The following is a 14,608-nucleotide window of genomic DNA, read 5'->3' on the forward strand; positions in this document are numbered from 1 at the left end:
ATTCTCCAGATGACACACACATCGTCCAAAAGGGTATCATACAGATAGATACCCGGTGTCAAACTCATGCTGTAAAACTATAAGCCTAAGAAAGCATAGTTATCCACTTTTAGAAAGCAAAGTATCCCCAGAGTACCACATAGGTAGTACCCCCAAAATGTGGAACAGGTAATAATGTATACATAGAGCCATGTGTTGTCATCTCTCCTTTGATAATCACATTACCAAAGGGTTTTGAAAATTCCTCGGTGCAGCACATAAGCAATAAAGGGTTTGCATGCAGATCCACAGAGGTTGTTGCACACCTATAATGATTAGTCATCTTTGACAGACTTTGCTTGCTTTGGAACAGGTTTCAAATATACCTCAAGCATAAACCCTCACTCACACTCTTCAATAGAAACTGTGATGAGGGGATGTTAAAACGGAAGCCATAGCCCAAGGATCACTGCAGTGGCTAAGCTTGTCACAAGCATACAAAAGTGACCTAAGGTCTGGAAAGCGTTAGCATGCTCTGGCAAAGATAACACATGCGTTCATGGAGAAAGCAGAGTACCCACCTATGAAATACTTGAGGTCACTTGTATGTATATGGATTTGCCCCACAGCTACCTTACATGTGTAATGCACATACAGTTGTCATTGTGATATGTCATACACTATAAAAATCAAAATCCACTCCACACTGGCCAACGGTGTCACACACCTGGAGCACAGACACACACAGTCAGCAAGTACAAGATTCAAACTCTTTCCTAACTACATTATGATACTACAGCGATATGCGTTTACACAATGTGCTATACACATTACTGGGAATTTCACCTTTCCACAGGTATATTTGTAGGACGGTGAGACCATCAGACTTGACAAAGATGAGTATACCACTTTTAAGGTGTTTGAGTAGTCTCCAAAAAGGTTGCTCTTTCCCAGGGAGACACACTCAGTTGGCATAGTCTCCAGGAAGGTTGCTCTTTTCCATAGGGGAACACAGAGTTGGCAAATGCTGGATTCAACCCCCTACCTAGCTACATTATGATACTACAGCAGTATGCATTTACCTGACATGTTATACACATTACTGGGATTTCCCTTTTCCACAGGTATATTTGTAGGATGGTGACATCATCGGACTTGACAAAGATGAGTATACCACTTTTAAGGTGTTTGAGTAGCCTCCAAAAAGGTTGATCCTCCCCAGGAAAACACGCACACAGTTGAAAAGTGCAGGATTCAAACCCCTACCTAACTATAGTATGATACTAAAGCAGTACACATTTATACAATGTGTGTATACACATCACTGGGATATTAGTTTTCCACAGGTATATTTGTAGGATGGTAACATCATCAGACTTGACAAAGATGAGTATACCACTTTTAAGGTGGGTGAGTAGTCTCCAAAAAGGCTGCGCCTTTCCAGGGAAACACACACACACACACACACACACAGTTGGCAAGTGCGGTGTTCTTAATCCAAACTAAGTACATCTTTACACTTCAGCAAGTAATATGGAGGTAAAGGGTGCAATACAGACATTACTTGCTGACAGTTTGCACAAAGGTTTTTTTCACATTTGCTCACCTCAGCAGGCTTATCATACTAGGTGTATTGTGAGTGTATTGTATGCATAGGCCATGACCATATCATATATGGGTTGATGCACCACATGCTGGCACACACAGGGTCAAACCTTGAGTAGCATCTTACCTTAACCTACATGATACCGCAATATAACAGAAAGATGATAAACTTCAACAATTGGCTGAGCTTCTGGTGTCATTCAAAGGGGATCCAGTCTCTGTCTGCCTGTGATGACATGATAGACAAGCCTTGTTGCTTCACTACAGGTGGTTTGCACCTGTCACCCCTATACTTCTGAATACTGGCCAAGGCTCGTGCTGTCCCCATATTACCTTTTTTAGGCAAGGCTCAAAGGTTCATGGGTAGGTACTAGTCTATCAGCCCTGGGGCCTATATAAGGCCAGCCAAAAAGGTACCCTGGCTTTTGCCACCCAAAAAATTTATTTTCCTGTGCCACTGTCATGCAGAGACACAAAAGTGATCCCCAGGGTGAATTTCCTATTTCCCATCCAATAATCAAGATTTTCCTTGAAGAGTGCTAATGAGGAGCTTTGTTTGATATAGATAGGTAGTTTATTCTGGAGTATGTGAAGTCTGTGGGACAGAAATCTATCCCTCTGGCATGTTCTGTTTATTGTGGTGACAAGGTTTAAGTCCCTATAGCGTGTAGGTTCATAGGTTCAGAGGTAGGTTCTAGGCTATCTGCCCAAGGGCATTTATAAGCCTAGCCAGAATGTGTTGGCTTTCGCCTCCCTTTTAAATTAGTTTCCTGGGCCTCTGTCTAGCAGGGCCACTGAAGTGATCCTAGGGGTAAATTTACAATTTCCCATCCACTCATCAAGATTCCTCTTGAAGAAAGTCTGCAAGGGGCTCTGCCTAACATCAACTGGCATTCTATTCCAGAGTGAGGGAAGTCTCTGGGACAGGAATCTATCCCTCCATCATGTCCTGTTTATTGCTTTGCTGAGGTTTAATTCACTGGAGCGTGTGGCTCTAAGATATTTGTTTTTCTTGAGGTGGAGCATGTCCATTAATTCCGGGTTGGACATGGCTTATACGTCAGGCATAGATCACCTCTGAGCAGGCAGTAAGCAACCAAGTAGAGCTGGAGTTTCTCTAGTCGAGCTGCATAGGGCATCTCTTTGAGGCCCATGATCCTCTTGGTGAAGTACTTCTGTGGTCTTACCAGCTGTTGCATGTGTCAATTAAGGTACATACCAAATGGGGCATTGTACTCTATTATGGGCCTAATGAGTGATGAGTAGAGGGGCACAATGACCTCTAGAGGTGAACCCTTTTGTTATTAGGTGGGCTACATAGAAGGAATAACTAACCACTTTGCCAATGTGATTATCAAAGGAGAGGTTACTATCTACCTGGGTCCCCAGGTCCCTAATTACATTTTCCATACCTAGTGGATTACCACCTACATGGTAATTTGTGGGCACTTTGTTTTTTCCAAAGGGGATGACTATGCATTTTTCCCATTCAGCTTGAGGCCATGGTTTTGACACCAGGTATCTATCTCTGTAAGGCCCTTCTGGAGGATGTCTGTATCAGCCAGAGAGTCAATTATGGCCCCCAGTTTACAGTCATCTGGGAACTTGGTCAGCCATAGTCCTCCCGTGCTTGCCTGTACTTCAGAGAAGTATATACTGAACAGGAGGGGTCCCAGGACTGAGACCTGTGGGATGCCACTTGTGACTGGTTTAGAGTCAGACATGGCACCTGCAACTCTGACCATGTGTGTTCTATCTGTGAGCCAGTTGGCCACCCATCTCGTGACATAGGGGTTAATGTTCAAGCTGGTAAGCTTGTCTATGATGCCAGAGTGGGGAATGGTGTCAAAGGCCTTAGTGAGGTCCAGGTAGGCTGTGTGGGCTACCTTCCCTTCATCTATGGCCTTGGTAACTCTTTCAAATAAGTCAACTAGGTTTAGGAGGCAAGATCTGCCTTTAACAAAGCCAAATTGGGTAGGGTCCAGTATCTGGAGGTTCCCAATGTCTCTGTTTATGAGTCCATGATAATTCATTCCATAGCTTTGCAGACCAGGCTGGTCAGGCTTATAGGGCGATAGATCCCAGGTTCTGTTGTGGCACCACCTTTGTGGAGCAGGATGACTGTTGCTGTATGCCATTCTTTGGGTACATAGCCTGTGGTAAGGTTGAGTGTGAACAGTGAATGTAGGTGAGGGTTTAGTTCCTTTTGGAGCTCATGTAAGATGCTGCCTGGGACACCATCCAGTCCCATTGATGCTGTGTTCTTAGCTTTGGAGAGAGCTATTTTTACCTGCATGTCCATGAAGTCTGGGGCTCTGCATTCTTCTGGGATGGACATGGGCCCTTTTGAGGGTGAGGGGTGGTGAAGTTTGCACTGAACTTGTCCACCAGGATGTTGGCAATGTCAGTTGGTTCAGTGTATTTTTTGCTATTCTGCAGTAGCTGAAAGCATATCTGACAGTTGCCACCTAAATGTTTGATATAGCTAAAGAGGGCTTTGTGGTTATCTTTAGATTCCTTGGCAATTTTTCTTTAAAAACTGGGCTTGGATTATTTTATGAGCGATCGTAGTTTCTTGCTAATAATGATCAGTGATGCCTTTCCTTTTTGGAATTTTGCTCTATCATGTGTTAGTTTCCTCCTTCTGTTGTATAGCTTATTTATGGGCAAGGACCATCAGATTGGTTTCTTCTTTTTGGAGGAGTGAGTCTTGGTTTTTATTGGGATGGCTCGATCCATGCATCCCTGTAGATGCTCATAGAATGCACTTGTAAAGGGTTCAGCAGATTGGATAGCATTATCCTGTAGCAAGGGGACTTTGAAACTTTCCACTTTGGTCTTGAGAAGTGTGAAGTTTGCCTTTGAAAAGTTTTTCACAGTGGTTTTGTTGACTGGGGGGGGTCGGGATGTGGATGTCCAGTGTAATTACTTCATGATCTGATATTACCAGCGAGGGGTTTACCTCTGATGTGAAACACTGATCCCCCATGTTGGTGATGATCAGGTCCAGTATGTTGTCACCTCTAGTGGGCATGGTGACCAACTGTTCCAGGCCGTTTGAGTTTATAAACTCTAGGAAGCAATGGGCAAAGTACTTTGTACTCGAGTAATTCTCCCAGTCAATGTTTGGGTAGTTGAAATCTGCTCATATCATGGTGTTTGGTAGGACCTTTATATTTCCCATTGTTCTCAGGAATACTGAGTGAGGGTTCTGAGACAAGGTATGTGATCTGTAGCAGGCTATGATCTGATAAGCATCTTTGCCCAATATTAGTTGCACGTGCATGGTCTCCAAGGCCTCGTGCTGTGCCACTAACCTGGAGGTGTGGGTATCCTTTATGAAAATGGATACACCCCCTCCTTTTGTATTTCACTCTGGGTTTTGGGGCTGACGTTCGGAGGGATTGGGATTTCTTTAAGTGGAGCATGTCTAACAGCTTTGTGTTTGACATAGCTTTGCATGTTAGGCAGAGATCACCTCTGAGTAGGCGATATGCGACAGAGTAAAGCTGTAGTGTTTTGAGACAGTCTGTGTATGGCATGTATTTGAGGCTGCTAATCCTGTTTGTGAGGTATTTCTGCAGGCTTTCCAGTTGTTGTAGATGTCTTGTGAGGTACATAGCAAAAGGGGCATTGTACCTAATGTACATAATGGATCTAATGAGTGATGAGTAGAGGGGAACAATGATCTCTTTTATTCTGCATGAGACACCTTTTGTGATGAGATGTGCCACGTAGAAGGATTTCCTGACTGCTGTGGCGATGTGATTATCAAAGGAGAGTCTACTGTCCACCTGTGTCCCAAGGTATCTTATCACACTTTCGGTGTTAAGTATACTACCACCTATGTTGTAGTTCATGGGTAGAGTGTTTTTACCAAAGGGGATGACAATGCACTTTTTGGCATTGAGCTTGAGGCCATGGCTTTGACACCAAGCATCTGTCTCAGTGAGGCCCTTTTGTAGGATGTCCACATCGTTAGTAGTCTCGATTATGGCTCCTAGTTTACAGTCATCTGGGAACTTCATTCATTCTGTCATTCATTGACATAGCTATAGAATGCTTTGTGGTTGTCTTTTGAATCAGTGTCAACTTTGTTTTCGTAACTAGCTTTGGAGGATTTTATCAGGGATCGCAGCTTCTTCATGAGACCTTCCATGTTAACCAGTACTTCAGGGAAGTAGATACCAAACAGGACAGAACCCAGGACTGAACCCTGTGGTACTCCACTTGTCACTGGTCCGAAGTCAGACTTGGAGTCTGCTACTTTCACAGTGTTGGTTGTGTCAGTGAGCCAGATGGCGGCCTATTGCAGATGACTGCAAACTGGGCGCCATAGTCGCAAACACATCTGACACACATATCCTCCAGAAGGGCCTCACAGAAAGGGATAACTGGGGCCAGAGCCAAGGCCTGAAGTTAAATGCCAAAGAATGCATAGTCATACCCTTCGGGAAAAACAAGGTTACCCCTAGCTACCATATAGGTGGCAATCCACTGAGCACAGAAAAAGTCATCAGGGATCTGGGGACCCAAGTTGACAGTAGCCTTCGCTTGACACTCATGTTGCTAAAGTAGTTAGGAAAACCTTCTATATCGCCCACCTGATCATGAAGGGATTCACATCTAGATCATGGGAGGTCATCGTCCCACCTGTACTCATCACTTATTTGACCTATGATTGAGTACAATGCCCCGCTCGAATGTATCTGACCAAACACCTGATGCAGCTTGAAAGGCCCCAAAGTTCCTCACCAAAAGGATAAAGGGTCTCAAAAATATGTCTTATGCTGCCCGACTGAAAGAAGTCCAGCTCTATGCAGTCTCAAACCGCTTGCACAGAGGTGACCTGTGCCTGACATATAAGGCCATGTCAAACCCAGATTTGATGAATATGCTTCACCTCAAAAATCTAGATCCCTCAGAACCACAAGGGCGGGAGACTTAAACCTTGACACGGTTATAAATAGAACGCGTGCTGGAGGGACAGATTCATCACCCAGAGACTCCCTATGCTGTGGAACAAAATCCCGGTACATGTGAGGCAGAGCACCTGGCCTTGTTCAAGAGGAATCTTGACCAATGGATGGGAGATCGCAGATATACCCCAGGGATTACTTCAGTGTCACTGCTTGACAGAGGCACAGAAAATGATAGGCATAGTTTTATTCAAACTAAAGGGGTGGGCAAGCCACATAACTATGGGCTAGGCTTATAAATGCCCTTGGGCAGATAGCCTAGTATGAACCTATGAACCTATGAACCTATGAACCTATCTTGTGACCTAGGGATTTATACTTAGTTTAGTGGGTTTATCCATAATTCCAGAGTGGGGGATGGTGTTGAAAGCTGTGGCAAGATCTAGATAGGCTGTGTGAACCACCTTACCATTACTATCAGGATTAGGAGACATGATCTGCCTTTTACAAACCCAAAATGGTTGTGGTCCAGAGTTTGGAGATTACCAATGTCTTTGTTTATAAGTTCCATGATGATATGTTCCATGGCCTTGCAGACCAGGCTCATCAGGCTAATGGGGCGCTAGTTCCCTGGGTTCGTGGTGGCTCCTCCCTTGTGTAGTGGGATAACCATCACTGTGCACCATTCAGCAGGCATAAAGCCTGAGGTGAGGCTGTGATTGAACATGGTATGTAGGTGTGGTGCCAGTTCGTTCATTAGTTTGTGTAGAACACAGCCTTGGATGTAATCTGGTCCCATGGATGCTGTGTTCCTGGCTTTGTAGAGTGGTTTTTACCTATACAGCCATGATGACAGCAACTTTGCATTCTTCTGGTATAGAGATGTGCTCTTTCATGGGTGAGAGGGGGGTAAAGTTAGCACTGATCCTATCTGCCAGGCTGTTGGCAATATCAGTTGGGTCTGTATATTTAGTGCCATTGTGCTGTAACTCAGAGCAGATCTGAATGTTGTCATTGAGATTCTTGACATAGCTATAGAATGCTTTGTGGTTGTCTTTTGAATCAGTGTCAACTTTGTTTTCGTAACTAGCTTTGGAGGATTTTATCAGGGATCGCAGCTTCTTCCTGAGGCTGACCAGGGAGGTCCTCCACTCATGGGATTTTACCCTCTTTTGCAACAGTTTCTTCCTTCTGTTGTGCAGTTTGTTTATGGCAGGGGACCACCAGATTGGCTTCCTTTTCTTGGAGGATAGCGTCTTGGTTCTGTTTGGGATAGCACGATGCATACACTCATGTAAGTGCTTATAAAGTGCAATTGTGAAGGATTCAGTAGTCGTAACAGTATTGTCCATCTGCATGGGTGTCCTGAAGTTCAGCACTTCTGTCTTAAGAAGCATGAAGTTGGCTTTGGAGACATTTTTTAACATGGTTTCCTTAATGGGGGTGGGTCCAGAATGTGGATATGTAGGGTAATTAGCTTATGGTCAGATGGGACCAATGAGGCATTGACTTCAGGTGTGTCACTCAGGACAAACCAAACCCCATAACCAACACAAATAACCACAAAGTTAGCTAAATGCTACTCATTGCCAGAAGTCTCAGCCTCCAGATACACACACTCAAGGCACATCTCAGTATGGAGAATATTGATATCTGTGCAGTAACAGAAACCTAGTCCAAGGCTCCAGAGAGCACACCAGCACTACCAGGATACTACTCATTCCATACCTTCCAACATCAGGACCTGGATCATAGCACATAGGGTGGGGATGTATCCATATTCATCAAGGATACCTACACCTCTCTCTGCATGCTCTCTACAGGATATGTACCCATAAAATGGTGCACAGAAACATTCTTCACACTCCACAGGGGTGGGGCCACAAAACCCCCCTTGGCATTCATGCTCTATGAGCCTGACGAGTCTGCTCTTTAAGGCAATGAAGCCAATCATAATGGAAATCAACAATAAAGAGATTGTGAACCTTCACACAGTTGAGCACACCCAGTTTGGCTTCATAATATGAAGATCACACCTTCTGAACTGGGTGGATTTCCTTGAGACCGTTACCCAGGCTACATATGATTGAAATGAGCTCAACACAGTCTACCTATACCTAATTACAGCCTTTGACACCAATCCCCAGTCAGGTATCATAGATTAACTCACCAACCTGGGCATGAATCCATACATCACAAGATGGATTGCAAACTGACTCACAGATAGATTCCACAAATTAAGAGTTGTTGGCTACATGTCAGACTCTACATCAGTAACAACTGGTGCCCCCCAGGGTTCAGTCCTGAGGTCCCTCCTGTTTGGTATAGACTTCTCAAATGTACATGCCAACACAGGAGGGTTGTGGTTGACTAAGTTTGCTGGGAACTGTAAAGTGTTTGCCATAATAGATTCCCTGGATGACACAAATATTCCCCAGAAGGGACTCTATGAGACAGATGTGTGGTGTCAGAATCATGGCCTCAAGCTCAATGTGAAAGAATGCATAGTAATCCCCTTTGGTGAAAACAAAGTACACAGAAACTACTACATAGGTGTTACCCCCTTAAAACTGACAAGGTAATAAGGGATATGGGGACACAAGTAGATATTCATGTTTCCTTTGACAACCATGTTGCCAAAGTGATTGGGAAATCCTATGTGGCCCATCTAATCAACAAAGGGTTTGCATCAGGATCTGAAGAGGTAGTGGTGGCCCTCTACTCTTAAGTCATCAGACCCATCATTGAGTACAATGCACCATTTTGGATGTATTCGACTACGCATATCCAGCAGCTGTAGAGACCACAGAGGTACCTCACCAAGAGGATTACTGGCCTCAAACAGTTGTGTTATGCAACACAACTGGTAAGACTAAATCTATTCTTCGTTGTGTACTGCCTACTCAGAGGCACACTCTGCCTAACATACAGAGCCATGTCCATCACACAACTGCTGAGCATGCTCCATCTATAGATAACAAAATTGAGTTGCCCTACACACTTCAGGGATATGAACCTCATCACAACAATGAATACAACATGCTGGTGGGATAGAGTACCATCCCAGATACTTGCCTTACTGTGGAACAGAGTCCCAATGTACATCAGACAGAGCCCCTCACTGACACTCTTCAATAGGAACCTTGATGAGTGGATGGGAAACAGACAATTCACACCAGCCATCACATCAGCAGCCTCACTAGAGAGGGGCTTAGTGTACTAACTATTAGAATGAAGGCTTGGGAGACTACCCAATGGGGTGGTGAAAACTGCACAACTTGCCTAGGCTAACATATGCCTTATTGAAGATAGGTTCATAGGTATGTAGGAGACTATATGACAGGTACATGTCTACAGATAGTAGATGTGTACTTCATTGTACTGTCATTTTGTACAGCAGGCACATGGACCACATACACTGTAATGCTTACAGATACTGGTGGCTGTTATGTACACTGGGTGAGATGTGCACCTCATGTCTTTTGTGCCATTGGAATGTGTGCTGGGTGGGACAGTCCTAGATGGCTCCCTGTCATGGTCACCCTATTACACACATCTCTGCCCATCCATCTTTGGCTTATTATACTGTGTTCCCCCTATATATATATACATATATATATATATATATATATATATATATATTAGTATGGCCAAAGTGTGCAGCTATCACCACCCATGGAGTTAGTTCTCTAGGCCTCTGTGTAGTAGAGTTGATGAAGTGATCCATGGTGTGACAGTTCAGTTTCACATACACTCATCAAGGCTCCTCTGGAAGAGTGTCAGTGAGGGACTCAGCTTAATGTAGGTTGAGAGGGAGCCTGTTCCAAAGAAAGGGAAGTCTGCAAGTTATTAATGTATCCCTCCAACATGTTCTATTTATTGTTGTGATGATGATATCCCTAGAGCATGTAGTACAGTGAGATTGGGGTTACTTCAGATAGCACATGTACATCTGTTCTGGATTGGACATGGACCTGTCTGTTGGGCAGAAATCACCTGAGTAGACAGTATGCAACAGAATACATATTGAGTTAAATTCAGTCTTGTTGCATGGGGCAACTGTTTGAGGCCAGTAATGCTCTTGTTGAGGTACGTCAGTGGTCTTTTGAGCTGCTGAAGGTGCCTAGTCAGATTCATCGGAAATGTGTTGTGGTACTCTATGATGGGTCTGATGACTGATGAGTAGAGGGAACCTCCTTTGACCTACATGTAAAGACCTTGGCAGTTTGTGGGAACATATAGCATGATTTTCTAACCACTTTGTGAATGTGTTTCTGGAAGTAGTGATGACTATCCACATGTGTCCATAGATCCCTTATTATTACCTCCATATTTAGGGTGTTGGCACCTATGTGGTATTTGTATGATTGTAGCTCGAGCCCATAAGTTTGACACCACATCTGTCTGACTGAGACCCTTTTTAAGGATGTCTCTTTTGTCCCAAACATCTATTATGACAGCCTTTTTGCAGTCATCCACAAACCTTGCTAAACATAGCCCTCATGTTTGACTGTATTTCTGAAAAGTATACACCAGACAGAAGGGGTCCCAGGACTGAGCCATGGGGGACAGCAGTTGTTACCAGCTTGAACAGGAGACCACAATTCTTACCTTGTGGGATCTATCTGTTCTCCAGGTAGCAATCAATCAGATGACATACGTGTTTATGCACAGGTTGTTGATTTTGTGGAAACGACGTGTGTGGGATGTTGGTAACTTCCTTGAAAACTGTCTAGCAGGTTTAGGAACCATGATCTGCCCCTGACCAAACCAAAATGGGTAGGGTTGGGTGTTTGTAGGCTCCCAATAGCTCTGTTTATGAGTTCCATAATGATGGACTCCATGGCCTTGCACATCAGGCTTATTAGGGTTATAAGACAGTAGTTCCCATGGTCTGTTGTGCACCAACACTCGTGGGGTGTGCCAAACGTTGCTGTAACCCATTCAACAGTTTCATATCCTGTACAGACGGTGAGTCTCAACAGACTGTTCAGGTGCAGGGTCTGTTTGTTTTGGAGTTCACATATGACACAGCCAGGCAAACCATGTTATCCCATACACGCCGTGTTTTTAGGTTTCGAAAGAGCTGTTTAACCATTGTGTATGTCATTTCTGGGTTTTCACAATCTCCAGGTATGATAATGGGCCCTTTTGTCAGTGAGAAGGGGGTAAATATGTATGAACCTGTCTGACAAGATGTTGGCAATGTCAGTCATGTACATGTATTCATTTACAGTTTTCACTGACTCAGAACATATATGAGTTTACATTGATATTTATGACATAGCGAAAGAAAGCTCCATGGTTCTCTATAGACTCTTTGACCATGGCTTGGATAATGTTAGGAGTGCTCATTGTTTCTTGATGATACTGATTGGAGAATTATTGATCTTCTTTGTCTTTTCACTTTCTTTGAACAACTTAAGTACTTGGAGTACATAGTTTGATTATGACAGGTGTCCAATATATTATATGGGTCTGTTTTCATATCAGTGTGTGCACAAGGCAGGATTGGTGAATGGTGAAAGTGTCTGGAGTAAGAACTGCAACTGCCAAATTTGTGTGGCCCACTGCTGTACTCAGACATGGCCTAAGTGTGTGAGCATGCCCAGTATGACCTTTCAGTATGTTGCTGACTGAAATTTGCTAAATTTGTTTAAGTATGTGAGCATGCCCAGTATGAGCATATATACTATATGTGTGTGAAAATCAAGTTGGTTTTTACTTCAGGGCTCACCTTTGTGTTGTACATCGACAGGAAGCACAGTGTGCCTGCAGGGCTTCCATGAGTCATTCTACATACAGTGGGGACAGCTATTATTTGTACATTTCTACCCGGGGGGCACACCTGATTGTTACTGTGGGTGCACATAGGATGAAGGGTTCACCTGACACTTATACACATTTGACAGGCCTGCACTGCTATGTCAGGTACTCCATTTCACTCTGTACTGTTGCCTATCATACTGGCTTGAGGCATACCACTGCACTACAGACCTTAGCTTCCAATTACACACATATTAGTTTGTGACTTCATAGCCTACCCAACCCACATCACACTGCCTGGCCTGCTGTTATCTGTCTGCATAGGCCTGAGGGGAGGTTACTCATATGCCTCTTCAGAGGGCATGATATAGCATTTGTTTGTGTTTGTCTACATTTATCCTGCTGGCTGTCACTGTTAGGCATGTGACCCCTCCCAACTGGTATGTGTGAGTGAGTTAAGTTGTGTCTGTGCCAGTGAAATGCTGTCATGGCTTAGTGGTTCAGTACTGTGACTATAGTGCACAGTATCCTGAGCTCGAGCCCTGTCACTGCTTTTTATTTTCCTGCTGGGCAGACCTGACTGGTTAAGGAACAGTAAAGCAGGTGTGAGCATGTTTACCCGACTTTGCCCAACATTGCCCGACCTTGCCCAACTTTGCCTTATTTTGCCCAACATTGCCCAACATTGCTCAACGTTGCCCGACGTTGCACTGGTTAGCACGGTGTGCAGCTATGCACAATTGTATTTAAATATGCTCAATACTGGTAAAATGTGCTTAGCAGTGCTTTATATTGCTTAAAATAGGGCACTCATGCCTCAGGTGGTGCTGCAGGGCTGCCTATGTCGGATGCACATAGTACACTTTCTATACATGTTTGAAAACAGGTAGTGTCAAGTTAGGCATCCCTTTTACTGTATGTGCAAGTCAGAGAGAGGTGTAATTTCCAGGGTTCCTACTGAGTCAGTGTATGTGCTATGTGTTGCCTCTTTGCCAAGGCCAGGGCATACTGAGCATTCCTCCTTCTGCCTACTGGGGCAGGCTCAGGTTGTTCCTCCTCTGAGTCATGCTGTGTCTGTGCAGGCCTTGGCAATGCTGGGGGGATGTTTGGCCCTGCCCCATGCTGTTCCTGCTGCAGCTGTTTTCACAGGATCATATTGTGTAGCATGGCACATACCATCACAATTTGGGTACATGTAGTTGGTGAATACTGCAAGGCTCTACCAGATGTGTCCAGGCACCGGAATCGTGACTTGAGCATCCCAAACACACGCTCAATAATGTTTCTTGTTTGTGTGTGTATCTCATTATGGAGTTCTTGTTCAGGTGTGTGTGCATTTCTATGGGTGTCATCAGCCACGGCTCCATTGCTTATCCAGCATCCCCCACTAGGTGACCGTCAAGGATGTCCCCATTGGCAAATCTCTGGTACAGCTGTGTCAGATGCCAGATGTGGGAATTGTGATAGCTTCCAGGGCAACTAGCACACACATTCATTATTATAGCCTGGGCATCGCACACAACCTGACAGTTGATGGAGGGGAAGCCCTTGCGGTTGATGTAGACCCTACCCTGCTCACTGGGTGGTGCTTTGATGTGTATGTGCGTGCAGTCAATTGCACCCACTACCTCACGGTATTCTGCTGTTTGATGGAAAGAACGCATATTGCTGGCCAGTGCCTCACGGGAATTGGGGAAATATACGTTCTCACCAACATGTGCTGACATGGCATCCAGGAAATGGTGCAGTACCCTGGATGTTGATGCCTGTGAAATCCGCATCCTATCACCAGTTGGTCTCTGGAAGGTACCTGTAGCTAGTATTCTTAGGCCAACACATACCTTGGTATCCACTGGGATGGGTTCCCCTCTGTTGGTTCTGTGTGTGAGGTGTGGCCGACACAGCTCAACAATTTGCTGCAAGAGGTCTCTGTCCACTCTATAGCGCTCCACTATCTCCAGCTCATGTAGCCCCTGGTAGGTTACCGTGGGTCTGTACACTCTTCTCCGTCTCCTCACTGTGGTTTGCTCAGCAGCATTCACAACATCACCACCCACAGCACCTTGCATATGTTGGTTTATGATAGCAAGAGCAGCCCCTAACATTTTGTCTGACTTTAAAGTTTTTAAGCTTTCCTCTTGTATACTGCAGTGTTGCAGAGTTCTTTGAAAAAAACATGGAAGAATGCTGTTTGCAGAGTTTAAATTGCTGGGCTGAGCTGGGCTATTCTGCTGCCTGTGTAATTGGCTGATTCTGATATATTTCACCTGGCAGCTCTGATAGTTCTCCTTGGTTAACTTCCTACTACTTCTTTTCCTTCCTTTTCCCTTTCTGTTTCC

The sequence above is a fragment of the Protopterus annectens genome, chromosome 9.part0, assembly GCF_019279795.1.
Source record: "Protopterus annectens isolate FY-2018-M chromosome 9.part0, PAN1.0, whole genome shotgun sequence".
Lineage (NCBI taxonomy): Eukaryota > Metazoa > Chordata > Ceratodontiformes > Protopteridae > Protopterus > Protopterus annectens.